Source organism: Myotis lucifugus, unplaced genomic scaffold, assembly GCF_000147115.1.
Source record: "Myotis lucifugus unplaced genomic scaffold, Myoluc2.0 scaffold_104, whole genome shotgun sequence".
Classification (NCBI taxonomy): Eukaryota; Metazoa; Chordata; class Mammalia; order Chiroptera; family Vespertilionidae; genus Myotis; species Myotis lucifugus.
Window position 1 is genome coordinate 1,608,481 of NW_005871152.1, and position 17,989 is coordinate 1,626,469.

The 17,989-nt window shown below is 40.2% G+C and overlaps 1 protein-coding gene and 1 pseudogene across 1 annotated transcript in view; one reads left to right on the plus strand and one right to left on the minus strand.

The window, feature by feature from the left end:
• The window catches only part of FAT3 (FAT atypical cadherin 3), a 501,079-nt gene that overhangs the window by 114,600 nt on the left and 368,490 nt on the right, over positions 1-17,989 (plus strand). The window lies entirely within an intron of this gene.
• LOC102438115 lies at positions 2,658-3,171 on the minus strand (annotated as a pseudogene).

Below are 17,989 nucleotides of genomic sequence, written 5' to 3' on the forward strand. Positions count from 1 at the left end.
GAAGTCAGTAATACTGTCCATGGTAATAGCCTTCAGTGTAGAAGTCAGAAGGCCTTGTACATCTGTGAGTAAGCCAGCAAGGCGCATTACATTTCTAAAGTGTCCTTGGGGAAAATTACTGTGGAGGAAAGTTATTTAAGGTAGCTAGCAATAGGCTATGTGAGGCCAGGCAAACATTTTCAAAACAAAATGTTTTCCTAGTCCTAGAAAATACTAATTTCAGTATTCAAGATGCATATTTCAAAGAAAACCTCTTGATGTGGTGACTGCATTCATCACCATAACTCTCTGGCTTCATCTAGTTTTGATTCTAAAAACATCATTTCCCAGTCACCCAGAATAGACATACTGGATTCTTATTTTTTTTCTCCGTATCTTTCTAAAAAATTGCTTCCCCATTCCAGTCAAGATTCTGGCATATGTAAATGTAGTACTCCCTTCTTCCGACAGCCACATTAAAATTACAACTAAATTACAGAACAGCCATCATTCAGAACCACCCGCAGTGTAGCTGAACAGAAATCTGTAACTAAAGTTATACAGAAGAAGCCACATTGAGACTGGTAGGAGGCTCAGCAATGTGGAATGGACTGGTGCCTCACATACCTACATGTGGAGGTGAAAAATTGAGAGGGATATCTAAGCTATGGAGGTCCCCCTTGAGCAGTCAGGGGTCCAACCCCCACACCAGCCCCCAGCCTAGGGTTCCATTGCCAGGAACAAAAGTCCCATAAATTGTGGCTGGGAAAACCAGCAAGGACTGTAGCTGAGTGAGAGGGAGGGCTATTGGAGCCCCAGCCATTCCTCTTAAAAGACCCACCCACGAACTCACTTGTTCTCAGCGGGGGCCTTTCTTGGGCACCTCCAAGCCAAGCACAAGTAGCAGCTATCTGCAGATCGCTCTTTAGCTCATACTGGTTGGCCCTGGGCAAGGCGCAGGTTGTGCCTTGACCTGCACCTCTCTGATGATTAGTGACATTGAGTGTCTTTTCATATGTCTATTAGCCATTTGGGATTATCCTCTTTGGAAAAGGGTCTGTTCAGGTCCTTTGCCCATTTTTTAATTGGATTGTTTGTTTTCCTGGTGTTGAGTTTTATAAGCTCTTTATAAATTTTGAATATTAACCCCTTATCAGATGTATCACTGGCAAATATGTTCTCCCATTCAGTGAATTGTCTTTTCATTTTGTTGATGTTTTCCTTTGCTGTGCAAGCTCTTTTTAGTTTGATGTATTCCCATTCGTTTATTTTTCCTTTTGTTTCCCTTGCCCAATGAGATATATCAGAAAAAAACATTGCTATAAGAAATCTCTGAGATTTCACTGCCTATGTTTTCTTCTAGGATTTTTATGGTAGTGAGTCTGACATTTAAGTTTTTAATACATTTTGAGTTTATTCTTGTGTGCGGTGTAAGAAGGTGGTCTAGTTTCTTTTTTTGCATGTATCTGTCCAATTTTCCCAACACCATTTATTGAATAGTCTGTCTTTACCACATTGTATGTTTTGCCTCCTTTGTCAAATATGAATCGATGATAAAGGCTTGGGTTTATTTCTGGGCTCTTTATTCTGTTCCAATGATCTATATGTCTGTTTATATGCTAGTACCATGAAGCTTTGATTAATATGACCTCCTGTGAAACATGCCATTGGTGTCTTGATAGGAATTGCATTGAATCTGTAGATTGCTTTGAGCAGTATGGACATTTTAATGATGTTAATTCTTCCTATCCATGAACACGGTATACAATTCCCCTTATTAGTATCTTCTTCAATAAAATACCTAGAAATAAATTTAACCAAGGATGTAACACACCTGTACTCAGAAAATTATAAAACACTGAGGAACTAGTGTTTTTTAGACTTTTCTGGTTATCTAAATTCCTTTTTTATTGTAAAAGAATGATGAAAATTTACCTCTTGCTGTGTGGGGGATTTCTATGTCTGTTCTGATAGAACCCAGATCTGGGACAGCAAAAGAAAGGATTGAGCTTTATGATCTACTAGCTGAGATCAAAACTTCTCACTCTGCAAGACAGATACCACAGCAATTGTATGGCTTGGACAAGGGAGGCAGCGTGGAGGAGGGTAGAGAGGGCTCTCCTCACAATTGAATGGGGAGGCAAAAGTCATAATAATTTTGCCCTTTTAATTGTGTGGAGTGCTTATACAGGGGTCCTCAAACTTTTTAAACAGGGGGCCAGTTCACTGTCCCTCAGACCGTTGGAGAGCCGGACTGTAGTTTAAAAAAAAACTATGAACAAATTCCTATGCACACTGCACATATCTTATTTTGAAGTACAAAAACAAAACGGGAACAAATACAATATTTGTATTTGCATGTGGCCCGTGGGCCATAGTTTGAGGACCCCTGGCTTAGAATTTCTAAGTATGCTTGTATAGATATTATTCTAACCAAAACGCAGGTTCAGCTGACTGCCACAAGAAAAGCCAAACTCATGAGACAAGTTCTGATGCAAAGTGAAAGAACTTTATTTGGATGCCCTGACCTGGGAGAATAGTGGCCTCCTCTCTCAGAGACCATCCTGCTTCCTGCTTATGCCCAGGGTTCTTATAGGAATAAGGAAGGGGTGGCGGTTCTTTTTTGTTTTCTTTTTATGTTTTTTGGGTTTTTTTTTTTTAAAGAAAATTAAAAAAGGAACAGTAATTTAAAGTTTATTCCAGCTATAATGCAGGTTATTCTGACTTTAAGGTAGCATCACATGGCATACTTCTGAGTCCATTCCCGAGATATTCTGTTGTACTTTCTTCTGTCTGTTTTATAGATCCATGCAATCTCTGACACTAGGGGGGAGGGGTGTGAGGGTCACCTGGGTTTGGATCACATAGCTGTGAACAAATGAATAAAACAACTTTAGAATTAGTTAATGCAGGAGACCACTGTGATCTCAGAATATCAAGACAAATGCTGCCATTACTGTTAATATTTGGATGATAAGTTCTTGTAAATTCAACCTTAGGTGGTTTGAAGGGGAGTAGTCTGTAGGAAAATGAATTGTCAAAAAGAATACAGCTCCTTGATATGGGCTGTCATTGGGTCCCCTAATGGTGGCTTGCCAATGAAACATCATCCCCAGCTAGACCTGCAGAACATTGTGCTGGAGAGTCACAGGCCAAATCACGAAGTTCCTTATTAATCCCTCTCAGTGCCATCGTCTGTGCTTTGTGCCTGGCTCCCACTATCTCGGTGTGTGCTCAAATGTCTGGCCAAAACTCTTGATTACCCCGGTAGCAGGGAAGGCTTGTCTCTTCCTCTCACACCGGCTCTGCCAGACACAGGCACTGAGGGGCCGGAGCCTCCCTGGAGCTGCGGCCTCGGCCTCCACCCCGCGTGGAAGCTGGGTGTCTCCCTGGCTCTATGGGGCTCATGCATATGACACAGGCACAAGATGCCCACTCTGACGGAACTAGGGGTGGTTTTATTATTCCATTATATTGCTAGCATTTGGCATGCACTCAGTTTCTGTCCATTCATCTTTCTAGCTTTTTGGCCTGCTCCGTGTAAGAACCTGCTTACATCTGGTCAATGAAAGAGACACCCTGGTGCTTGACCCCTGACTGTCTAGGGCAGTGGTTCTCAACCTTCCTAATGCCGCGACCCTGTAATACAGTTCCTCATGTTGTGGTGACCCCCAACCATAAAATTATTTTTGTTGCTACTTCATAACTGTAATTTTGCTGCTGTTATGAATCATAATGTAAATATCTGATATGCAGGATGTATTTTCATTGTTACAAATTGAACATAACTAAAGCATAGTGATTAATCACAAAAACAATATGTAATTATATGTGTTTTCCGATGGTCTTAGGTGACCCCTGTGAAAGGGTCGTTCGACCCCCAAAGGGGTCGCGACCCACAGGTTGACGACCCACAGGTTGAGAACCGCTGGTCTAGGGTATCAGAGTCACTGCAGAAGGCGTGGGCTGCAGGACCTGTCAGGAAGTCTGGAGATGCTGCAGCCCTCAGCCTGCATTCCACATTGGACATGGCGCAGGCACATCTGGGAAAGCCGGTTGGACTCTGCGGAGCACCCCTGGATTCTGGGGTGCCTGAGTCCTCTGTGCATCCCTGACTCTGCCCGCCGCTCTAAAGTGGCCCCCCAGCTGCTGCTCACCCTGCCAGCTGCCTGAGTTCCAATTGACTGTCTATGGTAACATGATCACATTCTATTCATTTATTTCTCCCACAAACATTTGTTAAGCATTTATTTTGTGTCAGGCATTCAGGAGATGTGCTTCAAACAAAGAGTTTCAACCTGCTGGGAAGTAGAAACTCGGGCTGCTCTGAAAGCACATAAAGAGAATGCCTTACTTTCTGTTGTTCACGCAAGAAGGACTGTGGAACCATCTATTGAAAGGCCCATGTGCCTGGAATATGAGGGAGATGTGTTTAAGGTGTGTGACAGGTAGTCTGTGGAGGGCCTTTTAGACCTTTTGAATGATTGGGGAACTAGTCCACATTTGTTGATGATTTTATCCCTCAAACAACCTCCTGAGATCAATAGAAAAGATATTACAATTCCCACCTTATAAATGACTGACATGCAGCTAAGATGTTCAGTGTCTTGCTCAAGGTCAGGGCATACTTCAAAGTTTTAGAATTCTCCCACTTTCACCACATTCGTTTATTCACTCACTTGTTGAGCAATATGTATGAGTATTTACTAGTGTAAGGCCTAAAATCAAGGCTCGGTATTATGTGCTACCCTAACATCTGGTAAAATCAGGAAGGCCTTGAATGGCCTAACTGCAAGTTTTCCTCCCCACTCTGGTCCTGCAGATAAGATCCCTTGGTCAAATGCCCCCCCCCCCCCTTATCAATGGGACCAGGCACAGTTCCCGCTTATCCCTGCCAGCCTGCAAAATTATTCAAACAAAGCAATCACATAATCCAATGAGAGCCAGGGGTCACTTTTCCCCTTTAGTACCACAAAGCCTGTCTCCCACTGCCTCTAGTTGTTCACTTTGTTCCCGAGTACAGCCCCCTTGTGACCCTGCATGACATGCATTATCCTCCTCTCCTGCATTGTGAGTGCCTGTGACTAATAAACTGCTCTTGCTCTCATCTGTCCAGTGTTGAGTGTCCTGTGTTCTGCCATTCCCATGACCCTGTGTTGGGATCCCTTCTCTCAAGAATAAGGTAGACAGGGGTCCATTAAAACAGTGCCAGAAAAGCACATTTCAAATGGAGTAAATTCAAGGAGTTGATATGTTTTGGAGATGACTCTCTCTGTCTACCCTGAGTTATGGAGCAAACTAACGGTAGAACTTTTGCTCTAGAATTAAGGAAAGCATTTTCATCAAAGGGCTCTCAATGCTCAAACCGCAATGGTGAGTATTTTGGGGGAATGCAACCCAGGGGTGAAAGGCAAGAGGAATGACTAACTTTATGTTCTGTTTCCCTGGTAAGTGCCCATGAAACAGATGTTCTAGTTTCTGCTAAGATTACCTGCAAAAGGTACCTAATCCTCCACATGTTCCCTTTCAGTAACTTTATATGATGCATGAGAATTTTCCTGGGAGATCAGAAAATCTCCAGTCATATAAATGGAAGCAATGCTTATTTTACTGTGACTATAAGAGAAGTAAATACTGAGTTATAGCACAAGGGGAGTCGACCAGTGGCCAATTTTGACTTGAATAAAATATGTTCATTGGATGCTGCATAACCAAAACATATGAATAAATAAGTCATGTAAAGTGAAATTATGACTTTATGCAAGAAGCAGTAAGAGGAGATATTAGGAGAATTCCTGGCAAACGTTTGTTATGTGAATGAAGCTTAAAAAAGCTACTAAACCACTCTGTCAGGTTCCTGTTATTCATGTTTATAAGTGACAAGAGTCCAGTGGTTCTCAACCTTCTGGCCCTTTAAATACAGTTCTTCATGTTGTGACCCAACCATAAAATTATTTCCGTTGCTACTTCATAACAGTAATGTTGCTACTGTTCTGAATCGTAATGTAAATATCTGATATGCAGGATGGTCTTAGGTGACCCCTGTGAAAGGGTCGTTCGACCACCAAAGGGTTGCGACCCACAGGTTGAGAACCGCTGGACAAGACCCTGTTGCAAATTTAGGAGTTAGAATGCTTCACTTATGAGAAACGGATTGTTGATCAGGAAGGAAGACTTGGACTGTCAATGTAATCATTGCTTCATTTCAGCATTTGTTGAGTTGTGAGTATGCATTGCAAGGACAATAATAAATTATTCTAATCAGTTAAGCTGGAATCCTACTGTTTCCACTCCTTGCTCATCTAAATAAAAGTATCTGGGCAATGATATTTAATTTTTTATGTATACTTTGAAGTATTATTTTTGTGTGGAATATTTATCTCTTCATATTATATATTAGGATCCTAGTGATGTTTTTAGCCTTGCATTATCGCTTCCTAAATCTAATTCCAAAGTACTTTTTGAAGAAAAAAATAAAGCAATTAGAGCATAAGCTATAAGGTTATACAAAAATAACAAATTCAAGGAAATAATATATTACCTATTACAGTGTATTTGTGCATTAGTCCAGTTTATTTTGTTTAGAAATGTTTTGAAGAGTTTCTAATTGAAGGTAGATTTGGATTCGTTGGTATTATTCAAGGAAAATTATAATGTTTCATTTGTTCTAATAATTTCTCAGAAGCAAATTAACTAATGAAATGAAGAAAGGGTCAAAACCTACAATATAAGAGCTTTGTGCTTGCAGCTCTGTCCCTTCAATTACTGCACCTTTTATTTCTCTCCATTGTGAGATTGCAGAGCAGAGAGATTTAAATTGCTGATGATGAAGTGGAAAAACACCAGTTACCAGTGGACACCAGGTAGCAAATGGACTATCGGGAATAAGACTATTAAGAAAAGGCTCAGCTATCTTAATACCTGCTACTTGGAAATAATAGTTAACATTATTACAAAATGGATACATATTTGTTAAAACACACAAACATGCAAAATATAATTTAAAAAATTAACATCTTCTTTCATGATGTCCTTCCATAAAGATAACCATTTTAATAACTTGATGCTTCTACTTTACAGATTTTAAAATATGTATTTTATTTACTTGGTGAAATGGTATTGTTCAACAATGCCATTTTTTACTTAATTATATTTACTTTTTTACTTAATTATAAATTTGGGCATCTGCATGTCAGTTCACAGAGATATATATCACTAATTTTAATATAGTAGAAATGTACTATGACATAAGCCCTGTTTTTGTTAGTGAACATTTGGATTGTCTTCCATTTTTATTGCTTCCAACATTATTACAGTGAATAGACATCTTCACTTATGTATTTCTGTTAATTAATATCCTTATAGTGGATATTACAGATTGAATAATAGTGGTAGCTGTTGGTAACTTTATGGTCCTTACTGCGTGCCAGATATTCTGCTGAGAAAGTGCAGTATTCCCTTCTAATCCTTACCACAACCCTATTAGGCAGGTTCTTTTATGTTTCCTCTTTTTATAGCTGAGGAAATTAGGTCTTAAAGAGATTAAATAATTGCCCAAAGTCACCTAGCAAATAAGAAACAGAATCTGAACTTAAACCCAGGTCTCTCTGATTTTTATAGGCCGTCGATGTCCTCTTGCCACCATCGCCATGCCTACATCTCCATTGGAGTTTTCCACCCAAACACATTCTCTCTTCTCAGCTTTAATTTCTGCTCCAGATTCCTCTCCCCTTTGCTGTCCTGGCAGCCAAGTATAAACCCCCAACCTCTCCTTCGACCCTGATATCTGGAGACAGGCCTGAACTTCCAGTCCCGCCCTTGTTGTGCCTGGAGCCTTCCTCAAGCCCGCGTTGGCCTCCCTCGCTTAGGCTACATCCCTGGTAGATGTGGAAGCCTACCTAAGCCTGAGAGTGGGAGGGGAAAGTTCCCTCTAGGTTTTCTGGATTTATAATGCCTTTGCTGTCAGCCAACAGATTCCAGCTGACCAGCAGTCTCAGAGTCAGTCACAAAGAGCAGCTGTCCTCATAAATCGGGTGTTGGTGGGGGAATGGAAAGAAAAATGACTGCATGTCCAAAATGGAAAGTCATCATGCTCTTTGGTGCTTTGAATCATACTGGCACAACCAAGTATTGGGAGCAGCCAAATAAATGAACTGGAAGGTGTTGGCATGTCATTCAGTAAAACTCATATTACAAAAATAACCACCATCTCATGCTCATGCTTAGACAAGTATGTGAACTACAGTGTACAGACTGTACAGTATTTGAATGATCTCTGGGTACTGTGTGGGAGGAGTACATTTGTCTGGAAATTGTTCGTGTGTCCATCGTAACTCAACTCTTTTCTAAATCTTATCCTTGTTTCCCCTTCAAACACTTCTTTTTCTACTTTTTATTTTCTTGTGTTATTTCTAAACAAAGTTGTTTTCTAACATTTGTTTATGTGGCTCGCTGTCTTTTAGACTGCGAGATCTGTGTGGGTGTGGATCCTATCTCTTTTATCTTTTATTCTCACCATATTTTCCTCTACCTTTTTTGCTTCCTTTCTCCCATCCAAGTTTATTAACAACCTCTTCTCTGCCAGGCACTACGAGACACATCATATCCCTAGAGGTACATGAATGTGTGAAAGATGCATACTATTTTCTTACAAGGCTCATTATCTAATAGAAAGTGCTGGCAAACCTAGACTCTCGCATAGTATCTGACACAGAGAAGATACTGAATAAAATGCATTTATTACATTTATTTGTTAAATTCTTACAGATATGGAAACTGATTCTCAGGGTTATTGACTGACTTATCTGCTCATTCATTCAGCTCAAGTTGTGAATGCCTGCTGCCATGCTGCCATTCCAATCTTGTTTGCCCAGTTAATGTACCGTATTTTCCCAAAGTTAAGAAATCAATATTTTAAACATTTTGCTGGTTTTCCTCTTAAGGCCTTCTTCTTTTTTGACATTTTAAGGAGTTGTTCTTCCTGTTTTCTCCACTATCTGATTATACATTCAGTGGGAGGAGGTCCAAATTGTCTCCCTGCAGCTCTTTTGCATAGCTGATTACATTCAGTTTGAATTTTGCAGAGTAAGACAGTCACTTACCATATTTATCTTTTTCTTTTTTGACATCTTTATGGGCTCAGAACTCTCCGGTCCCTATTGCATCTGTGCACTGTCCACCTCCACCTCCATCTCCAATTAGGGCATCAGCTGATGTCAGTTACAATAAGGCTTGTGATTGGAGGAAGCCTGTTTGACAAGGTAGGGGCAGCTACACACCCACGCAGCTCCCTCCTTGGCTGTCTTCCGTGTATAAGACACCCCTTGATGTTCAGTCTAATGATTTTAGAAAAAAAATAGTATCTTATACACGGGAAAATATGGTAGTTATTTTTATTGTAATATACTAAGATGAGGGTGATTTGTCAGGGCTCATAATCAGTGTTAATTTTCTAAGAATTGGCATGTGAGAAGGGCAGGTCGTCAAGGGTTATACTCCCTTTACTTTTTCAAGGTGATCATTTTCATGAATTTTCTAAAAGATCATTTATTGTTCCAAAGTGTGTTTTTGGCATAGAGCCCCCCCCCCCCCCAATGGACCCTATGTCTATGCTATGTAAGTTATAAAAATAAATTCTTGTTGCCTTGGCCGGGTGGCTCAGTTGGTTGGGGTGTTGTCCTGTGAACCAAAAGATTGCAGGTTTGATCCCCTGTCAGGGCATATTCCTGGTTTGCAGGTTTGACCCCCCATTGGGGCATGTTCAGGAGGCAACCAATTGATGTTTCACTCACATCAATGTTTCTCTCTCTCTTATCTCCCCCTCTCCCTATCTCTAAAAAGCAATTAGAAAAAAAAATCCTTGGGTGAAGATTAAAAATAAATTAATAAAATAAATTATTAACTCACAGGTTCTGTTGTGCTATTTTCCCCCTTAGTAGTTTTATTTTTGTTTTGTATTTTATTTAAATTTTTATGCCAGAACTATTACCATAATATATATTGTCACGTTGGGCAAATTTTACCCATGTGTAGAATTTTCACTAGTGTTTGACTAATATAAGAAAAAGAGAGCCCTGGCCAGGTAGCTCACTTGGTTGCGGGAAGCATTGTTTTGATATGCCCTGTTGAGGCACGTATAGGAGTAGGAGTCAACCAGTGATTGCATGGGTGAGTGGAGCAACAGATTGATATCTCTCTCTCTCTCTCTATCTCTCTCTCTTTCCCTTCCTCCCCCCCCCTTCCGCCTCTTACTCTCTAAAATCAATAAATATATAAAAAGAGAAAAAAAAAACTTTTGGGAGATGCTGCTTAAAGAATGTTGTTAATAAGGGTGTCTGTTTTCATTGGGTGGGTAGGTATAGGAATAGCATGCAACTCAATGAAATATATCTGGAAAATGAGAAAATGAAAATTAGTTTAGAGCAATGGCATATCTCCTTCATTAGACCTCCTCAGAGAAGGAAAAATAAAGATTTAAAATGTTGGATGATGGAAGCTGATAACAAAGCATCAGTTGTATCTTATGTAAATTATTGGACTACAGAAAAAACCTAATCATTTCATCTGAAACCCACAGCATATTGTATGTAAGTTAAATTAGAAGGACTGAGTCATTCTTGCTATTCTCCACAGAGCAGTAACTATAAATTTCACCCTATATGTTCACTTCTACATTGCATCTTCAACTAATAACCGTCATTAATAATATTCTGAAATCAGACACCCAGTTGCTAGACTGTAAGTGTAGTTTATCTATATATGAACAGGATTTATTTGTTCATAAAGAAGTTAATTAGACAAGTAATTTTTGAAAAATGCCTTTGAAAATATGATTGTGGTGAAATGTGTTCATGTATATATTTATACAACCAAACTTTACAGAGTATACCATTTTGGAAAACAAGATTAACAGGGTAAAGAATATAGGAAGAACTAAGTTTACAAGTGGACTCCTCTGTGGGGGGGAAAAAAACAGGTCATATTAAATGTCAATTGACTTCAAAGAAAATAATAATTCAAATTTGAAAAGCTTCCATACATCATGGTAATATAATGAAAACATGACATTTTAACTCCTTGGAATTCTAGTGTTGGGTTATAACCCTAGTGTCCACTACTTACTGTCTGGAAACTGTGACTTATCATAGGTATTACATAAACATTGAAGACTGGAGAAATTCATCCACCCTCCATTCATCTACTCATTGACTGATTTCTTTTGGGAGGCAAAAAGGAGAGTGGAGTGTCCAAAGTTTCCTGAGAAAGGTCCAGAAAATTGATCTCCAAAATCATTCTTCTATAGAGACAGAAAAGGACCAGGCTAAAGCTGTGTTTAGACAATTGAAATAATTGGACCACATATTGATAGACTGGCTTATTTTAATTATCTTAATGAAGGCACCAAATCCAATAGATTGCAGAGGAATGAAAGGGCCTAAGCACCAAATTAGCGTCTGGACAGCTAATTCTATGGTCCTGTATATATTATGTGAATCAAAGCATTTGTCTCTGTCCCGCCCCCACACACACATACACACACAAATGTGTTTGTACTAAACAACCACACATCCTGTGGGAGTTCTCGTCAGCTGCTGGAGTAACCAAAAAGGCATGGAAACAGTCCTCAATCACAAAGAATAAAATGCCAGCTTTTAGTACTCTTAGGAATTGTACTGTTTAAAAATAATCAATAATGATTTGATGAAAGGACTTCTGACTGGTTAACTGGCTAATTGCAACCTTATCAAATCTCTGTTCCTAGATTAATACTACTCATGAATAGTTAATTCTGAAAATATTCTGTGTGCAGGGAATAGAAAAGGGATGAGCCCACATTTCATACAGTGTAGCTGCCCTGGAACAAAGGGGTTTTAGGCGGGCACTGTACGCTGTAAGTAGGAGGTAGGGGAAAGATAACAATAATTTCCATGAATTCCTCTAAGGACTCATATGGGAAATAGAGGAGAGCCTGCCTTTTTTTTTTTTTTTGGTAGACTCATCTTTGTTTTGCTTTAATTTGCTCTCAGAATAAAACACTCCAGAATTGTCCTTTGGGGGGCTGTTACCATGGATTGGTTAGTTACTTTATTGACTGTGTATTAACATTCTCGGAACTGCATGTTCTGCCTGTTTCTTCACTAAATTATACTTCCCAATGTAGGCAGATGGTGGTGCCTGTTTTGGAGGGACACGTTGTGTGTGTGTGTGTTTTTTCACACGTGCTATTTGTTTAGACATTGTCCATCTCTTATTTCAGTGGTCAGTAGTGGGAGGTCAATTGCAACGTACAGGGACAAGATTATAGGATTTTATTTCATTTATTCTCTATTTTATAAGCATTGAGCACTTACTTTGCTCTAGATAATGTAATCAAGTGCAATTAAAACAACTCCTAGCATTTCTATCTTTCCTCTTTGATCTACCCAAATAACACGACCCAGAACTCCACAACCAATAGCTGTAAGTTTGGTATTCTCCAGATGTTTCCTCGTGTCTTCCTCTCTTGTATCCTCATCTCTATTCTCTAAGTCTTTGTTTTACCTTTGTAAGGATAAAAGTGCATGCAAGTGACTTTTCTAAACAAAACAGCTTACAAAGAGGAACTCTCATCTTTACCTTTATAGCACAGAGAACTAGAGGAGGGTTTGAAATTAGTTGTCTATTATTTCTACCAAGAACTTTCCCTAGTGTCCAACTCCCTTCAGACCCCTACTAGCAGACATGCTCTTAAGTGAAAAGCTTTCCCCAAAATTGGGAAGGTAATTGTGATTGAAGAAGAGAATGGGGACCCCAAAGAACAGGGGAGAGAGAAGGTTGGGGTATAAAAGAGTCATCTCCACTTTGCAGAAGTAGCTTCTCTTCCCCATTATCCAGGACTGTAATACATGGCTTCTGCCTCCAAGGAGGTTTCAGTCTAGTAAGGGAGATAGAAAAGTCAGCCCACAGTTACAGCATTGTGTGGTAAGTGCCAAAAGCAAGCTTTCCATAGAATGGGCTCCCCACAGGGTCATTGTTTAGCTACTTCCTTGAGTGTGTTGGTATAACTTTCTGTAATCTGTTTGATATTATTTCTTTCAATGGGGGTAAGTATAGGAACTGGGTCCCTGGAGGGTATACAAAGCATTCAGGAGGTCTACACAGAAGACATTTTTTCTAGCAAACAGAGGGGAGCTGGTGGTGGCTTACTTTCAGTAACACAGGAGTTTAAAAAAATCAAACCAAAACAAACCTCATCCTCTGGGTGTTGCTATTCTTATTATAGGTAGCAGAGAAAAAATACACCTTTCTTGAAAGTAAGATTTTTCATCTATAATATATTTGAAATCTAGGAGGAACATTACATCTTACTAATCTCATTTTACGGAAGAAACTGAACCCCACATATGTTAGCAACAGTAGCCTATATTTATTGAGCATAGTCTTTGTTTCAGACCCAGATATAGTTTACATTGATGATCATTTAAGTCTCACAACAACCCTAAACTCTAAGAAACAGATTCTGTGGGAAGGCCATCATATAGATAAAGAAGCTGAAGCCACACAAGGTTAAGGAACTTGCCCAAGTTCACATAATTTAGAAGGTGATAGAGACTTGAACCTAGATATTAATGGCTCCAAAGCCCATGCTCATGACCACAGTGCTAAACTATGTAATCCAACAGAGCTACTACAATCTTTCCGTCTTTTGACCTGGAAGGCAAGGTTCAAAGAACTTGCCTTCTAAATGTCTCTCTATTGTCTGGGCTATTGGTTCTTAAACTTCTCTGTATTCCAATTTTAGTACATGTGTTGTGAGCACTAATAGTTCTTAAACTTGAGCATGCATCACTGTTATCTCGAAAACTTGCTAAAACCGAGAGCATGGGATCTGGGGTGGACAGATACTAAGGTGGCCTTCTACAATCCCTACTTCCTGGTGTTTGTTCCTGTCTTGGTATAACCCCCTCTTTGTGTGCAAGGAATTCATAACTTGCTTCTCACCAGTAGACTATAGAAAAGGTGATGGCTATCACTTTCATGATTATGGTGTAACTGGACAACCAAGAGGTCTGGGCTGCAGGTCAGTACTTCCCCAATTAAGCAGAGACAAGGTTGAATCGTATATGTGTGTTTATTGCAATAATGCTGGCATTATGGGAGAGAAGCAGGTCATCCACAAACATCTGCTCTCCACCCCACCATGAGCCAGCTGCTTATATTGGGTAGAAGGAAAAATATTACATGGGAAAGTAGGAATTGCAGGCATGGGAAAGTGGGCACTGATAATCATTACAGGTTATAAATCATGAGGGCTGTGAGGGGGTGTGTCACAGAGAGCAGGTGCTCCTGGGTGCCCAGGGACCAGATTACAGGTAATAGGGGCTGGAGGTTGAATAGAGCAGGTGCCTCCTGGACTAGATTGTTTTGGCCACAAGGTTGTAAATCTTTCCGTAATGATAGGCAGTTCTCTGAAGGAGGATGGACTGCATTCTGATGTTAGCTCCAGTGTCCCAGGGTGTATAACTCCCAGCGAGTTTAGGATGTCCTTTCTCTAATCAAAACAGAGCCATCATGGTTAACAGAGCATGATTAATATTTCTTATAATTGTAGCTGGTCCCCAATATTCTATTTCTACCCCTATCAGTATGTTTTATAAAGACTCTCTTGCTAACAGATTTGCTGTAGAGACAATGCTGGCTTGATGAAGTCTGTAGCCATCTGAGCAAGTTCATGTGGCAAGGAACTGCTGGCAGCCTCCAGGGCCCGGGAGTAGCCTCCCCCAGATGATAGCTAACAAGAACCCGGTGCCTTCAGTTCCACAATCACAAGAAAATTAATGCTGCCAACTATTGGAATAATCTTGGAAGCAGATAATCCCCAGTCAAGCCTCCAGATGAGAACACAGCCTGGCTGACATTGTGATTGCAAGCTCCTGTGACCCTGAGCAGAGGACCCACCTAAGTCGTGTCCAGACTCCTGTCCCATGGCAACTAGGAAATAATAAATATGAGCTATTCTAAGCTACTAAGTTTGTGGTACCTTTTTCACACCAGTAGATAACTAATACAAGAGTTTCTGATTCAGTGGATCTGGGGGTGGGTCCCAAGAATTTGAATTTATCAGAATGTCTCTGGGGATAGTAATACTGCTGGTCCAGAGACCTCACTTTGAGAATCACTGGCCTAGAACCTAGACAATTGCATTATATCCTCCTTGTTCTCTTCATACACTCTCTTAACCTCTCTCTTCCATTTCTCACACTGCAGCCAGAGAACTTCTGGAGATGCAAATCATATTACTGTTTCCTGAAAACCTTTCAGCACCTTTCCCGAAGGTGCACGCTCTGCTACTGCAGCCCGGCTCCCTTGCTGTCTCTCCCTCCTCCCTTCTGACCCAGGTCCTTCTTTCCATTCCCCAGTTCCCGCCTCTGCCTAGACCAGTGATGCCGAACCTTTTGAGCTTGGAGTGTCAGCATTTTGAAAAACCCTAACTTAACTCTGGTGCCGTGTCACATTTAGAAATTTTTTGATATTTGCAACCATAGTAAAACAAAGACTTATATTTTTGATATTTATTTTATATATTTAAATGCCATTTAACAAAGAAAAATCAACCAAAAAAATGATTTCGCGTGTCACCTCTGACACGCATGTAACCTCTGACACGAGTGTCATAGGTTCACCATCACTGGCCTAGACCCACCCTGTCCACCCAGATTAACTTCTGATCTCTCTTTGGATGAACCTGTACTCACCTTCTAGCACAAGTGGCAGCCTCCTTAGCAAAGCCTTCTCTGACCTCTGCCTGGATGAGGAGTCCTTGTTGTATATTGACTTGGGGATGAACTATATCGGCTTATGAAACTCATCTGTCTGTGTTCACATCTCAGCTCCACCATTTTATTAGCTATGGAAACTTGGACAAATTAATTAACCTTTATGCGTCTCCATTTCCTCAGTACTAAAGTGATATGCTTAGTTACTTCATCGTATTAGGAAAATTAACATCTCCCACATTAAAATGGGATTGATTGGCTGATGGTCCTGGGTTATTTTATTAAGAGAGAAAAATCAGATGAGTTAAATGCATGGAAACATGCCTGGCACTTGGTGTGCTCTCAATAAATGGTGATGGTGCCTGCTTTCTGTGTTGTTATTACTGTTGTGATCTACCATAGACACATGTTCCCTTATTTCAGTGCTTTGCAATTCTGTATTTTTGAATGTCCATCTCCCCTTCTAGATTATAAGCACCATGAGAGTAGGACCCATGGCCAATCTTGCATTCGTTCTTAGCTCCTGTGCTTGGAGCAGTACCTGGCACAACATGGACAGTCAAAAGATCCAGTGCATATTTGATGAATGAATGAAAGGTAACACAACCCTAGTCCAGGTGGCCTATTTCCTGATCAATATGTTTTCTTTCCAGTTGGCAGTTTCCTCTATATTTCAGTTCCTAGTTGTACCAGTCTCTGAGTTCTACCCTTCATCCACTGGGTTATGATGAGTCTGTTAAGTTGTCCTTGATCTTGGGTTCCAGTGGACTCCGTACTATCACCTACAATTTGGTTTTGCCATGGAATATGGAGGAGATGTACTCTTCAATAATTGCACCTGAGCCCTGGCTGGGTGGCTCAGTTGGTTGTGAGCATTGTCCCAAACACCAAAAAAGTTGCAGGTTTGATCCCCGGTCAGGGATCATGGTGCATACCTAGGTTACAGGTTTGATCCCCAGTTGGGGCACTTATGGAAGGTAGCTGATTGATGTTTCTCTCTCACAGTGATCTCTCTCTCTCTCTCTCTCTCTCTCTCTCTCTCTCTCTCTCTCTCTCTCATCAATAAAAACATATCCTCAGGTAAAGATTAAAAAACAACAACACAGTAGCCCAGCTAGTGTTGCTCAGTGGTTGAGTACCGACCTATGAACCAAGAGGTCACAGTTCGATTCCCAGTTGGGGCACATGCCCAGGTTGCGGGTTTGATCCCCAGTAGGGGGCAGGCAGGAGGCCGTCTATCAATGATTTTCTCTCATCATTGATGTTTCTATCTCTCTCTCCCTCTCCCTTCCTCTCTGAAATCAATAAAATAAAAACACAATAATTGTACTTGGATCAAACTCTTGAACGTTTTTGCTTCCTAAGATTTTCCTTCTCATTTCAATGTTGTTTCAAAGTTGTACATCTACCAGATGCTAATAGCACATCATTGCTCTAAACCAAACTATGTCGGCTTCTCTCTGAGAGCAAGTCCAGAACTCAGCTACTTTTCTTCAGGGCTGGTCAGAGTGCTGCACAAGAGATGATGACACAGCTCTCTTTGCACTGTGCTGGAGGGTGGCTCAGTTTCATTCTTGATTGCTAAAAGAAATGCATTCTGTAGAATTTTTTTTACTTTATCCTGAGAGCTGGCTTAGAAAACTACAGTCTGCAAGAGTCCCTGGAGATGTTCTCCTCTCTACCCTAATTTAGTGACCTTTCTTTTGAAACTTCTTTTGAATGTCTGGGTTTAATTAAGAGTTTTTGCATGCAATTATAGAAGTTACCCATCTCCCCCCTTTGTTATTCCTTCATCTGATTTGGGTTGAACATGTGTGTTTTTTTAATAATTATAATTGCTTTGGACAATTATACAATATTAGTTTTTTCTTATGTCTGCAAATCCTTAATGCTGACTTATATGCAACTAATGATGATAGCCTTTGACATAATCAGTTCTAATGATCTTTACTGTCTACCTAGTTTTGCATATAGGATATAATTAAAATTTTTGGAAGGTTGGATAGAATGGCTCTTTGTTCTATGTTTAAAGTATTACTGCAGTGTTCACTGGAAACAGGTACATAATTGCAAACTGGATTTGTGTCTCTACTTTCCAACTCTGGAAATGTGGGGAGATTCTCTAGTTCTCTTTGGCTATGTCCTCACTTTTCCACTAATACTGTCTTGAGCAATCAAGATCATAATAAGATATCATATGTCCCTGGCCAGGTTGCTCAATTGGTTGGAGTGGCCATCTGTACACCAAAAGGTTG